The sequence below is a fragment of the Pseudorca crassidens genome, chromosome 7 (genome assembly GCF_039906515.1).
Source record: "Pseudorca crassidens isolate mPseCra1 chromosome 7, mPseCra1.hap1, whole genome shotgun sequence".
In the NCBI taxonomy this organism is placed as follows: domain Eukaryota; kingdom Metazoa; phylum Chordata; class Mammalia; order Artiodactyla; family Delphinidae; genus Pseudorca; species Pseudorca crassidens.
Window position 1 is genome coordinate 26708781 of NC_090302.1, and position 2616 is coordinate 26711396.

Genomic DNA, 2616 nt, shown 5'->3' on the forward strand with positions numbered 1-2616 from the left:
TGATGCAACTACAAGCCATGGAATAGCAAGGATTGTCAGCAACCACCAGAAGCTAGGAAGAAGCAAGGAAAGGTCCTCCCCTAGAGCATTCAGAGGGACCAGGGCCCTGCCAGCACCTTGGTTGTGAACTTCTAGCCTCCATAACTGTGAGATGATAAATTTCCATTGTTTCAGGTTAAAAAAAAAAAAAAGTTAGCATTGGTAAAGCATCTAGAAGGTCATTTAGCCCATCCTGAGTATTTTGCAAGTACCTGCTAGACCACTGTCTTTTTGTTCCTCTCTCTCTGGTTTTAAGCTTCAGAAAGTTTTTCTTTTTCTTTTTGAAAATGTCTATTTACTTTTTATTAGGTATTTTAAGTTGCTGAACCGAAAAGTATAACAATAAAATTTTTGACTAATTCTGTTGCCATAATTAATAATCCCAAAGGTTTAGCTTAACATGGTTATATAAATTCACAAGGTGTCTGTAAGAACTAAATGAGAATTAAATGAGACAATATATAATATATAAAACATTAAAAATTTCTAGTATTCCAGCACAGGTGTGAATTATTTTTTTCAGTCATCATTGTTATCTATTTTGTGCCTGTGTATTAGGTTTTTAAGCTTTACTGAGGTATAATTGACAAATAAAAATGTAATATATTTAAAGTATTCAACGGGATGATTTTATATATGTATATCTTGTGAAAGGATTCCCACCATCAAGTTAATTAACACAACCATAACCTCACATATTTATCTTTTTTTGTGTGAGAACATTTAAGTTCTACTCTCTTAGCTAATTTTAATTATATAATACAGCATTATCAATTATAATCACCACATTATACATTAGATCTTCAGGGCTTATTCATCTTATAACTGAAAGTGTGTACAATTTTACCAACCTCTCCCTATTTCCCCCTGACAGCCACCATTGTATTCTTTAAGAATTTGACTTTTCTTTTTCAGATTCCACATATAGGTGATACTATGCCGTATTTGTCTTTCTCTGTCTGGCTTATTTGATTTGTCATAATGTCCTCCAGGTTCATCTATGTTGTCGCAAATAGCAGAATTTTTTTTTTTTTTTTTTTTTTGCGGTACGCGGGCCTCTCACCGTTGTGGCCTCTCCCGTTGCGGAGCACAGGCTCCGCACGCGCAGGCTCAGCAGCCATGGCTCACGGGCCCAGCCGCTCCGCGGCATGTGGGATCTTCCCGGACCGGGCCACGAACCCGTGTCCCCTGCATCGGCAGGCGGACTCTCAACCACTGCGCCACCAGGGAAGCCCCCCTTTGCACATTTTTAATTGGATAGTTTTGGGGGTTGCTATTGAGTTCAGTTCTTTGTACATTTTAGATACTAACCTTATATCAGATACGTGGTTTGTAAATGTCTTCTCCCATTCCATAGATTGCCTTTTCATTTTGTTGATGGTCTCCTTTGTGTGCAGAAGCTTTTCATTTGATGTAGTCCCATGTGTTTATTTTTGCTTTCGTTGCTTTTGCTTTAGGTGTCAAATCCAAAACAAATATTACCAAGGGAATTCCCTGGTGGTCCAGTGGTTAGGACTCAGCACTTTCACAGCCGTGGGCCCGAGTTCAATCCCTGGTCTGGGAACTGAGATTCCACAAGCTGTGTGGCATGGCCAAACAAACAAACAAAAACCCCTCAAATCATTACCAAGACCAATGTTAACGTCAAGGAGCTTTTTCCCTACGTTTTTTTCCTAGAAGTTAAAACTTATGTTCAAGTCTTTAATCACTTTGAGTTGTTTTCTGTGTGTGATGTAAGATATAGGGTCCAATTTCATTCTTTTTTGCATGTGGATATCCAGTTTTCCCAACACCATTTATTTATTTATAAAATTAATTTTTATTGGAGTATAGTTGCTTTACAATGTGTGATTTTCTGCTGTACAACAAAGTGAATCGGTTATACGTATACATATATCCCCTTTTTTTTTTAGATTTCCTTCCCATTACGTCACCACAGAGTACTGAGTAGAGCTCCCTGTGCTCTACAGTAGGTTCTCATTAGTTATCTATTTTATACATAGTAGTGTATATATGTCAATCCCAATTTCCAAATTCGTCCCACCACCCCTTCCTCCCTTGGTATCCATAGGTTTGTTCTCTACATCTGTGTCTCTATTTCTGTCTTTGCAAATAAGTTCATCTAAAACTATGGAATGCTTCATGAATTTGCGTGTCATTCTTGCACAGGGGACATGCTAATCTTCTCTGTATCATTCCAAATTTAGTGCATGTGCTGCTGAAGTGAGCACTCCCAACACCATTTACTGAAGAGACTCTTCTTTCCCCAGTGTATATTATTGGCTCCTTTGCTAAAAATTAATTGACTATGTAGGCATGGGCTTATTTCTACGGTCTCTATTCTGTTCCATTGATGTGTGTGTCTGTTTTTAGACCACAAACATAATTGTTTTGATTCTTATAACTTTGTAATATATAGTTTAAGATCAGGGAGTGTGATGCTTCTAGCTTTGTTCTTCTTTCTAAAGATTGCTTTGGCTATTTGGGACCTTTTGTTGTTTCAATAAAGTTTAGGATTTTTTTTTCTTTTTCCATGAAAAATGCCATTGCAATTTTGATAAGTATTGCATTGAATAT

General features: G+C 37.2%; 1 non-coding gene across 1 annotated transcript; it reads right to left on the minus strand.

Annotated features, from left to right (window-relative positions):
* Positions 1-2163: 2163 nt before the first annotated feature.
* On the minus strand, positions 2164-2270 carry LOC137228483 (U6 spliceosomal RNA). The gene has a single exon (XR_010945273.1). It is a non-coding gene; the product is annotated as a U6 spliceosomal RNA (small nuclear RNA).
* Between the last annotated feature and the right edge of the window lie 346 nt (positions 2271-2616).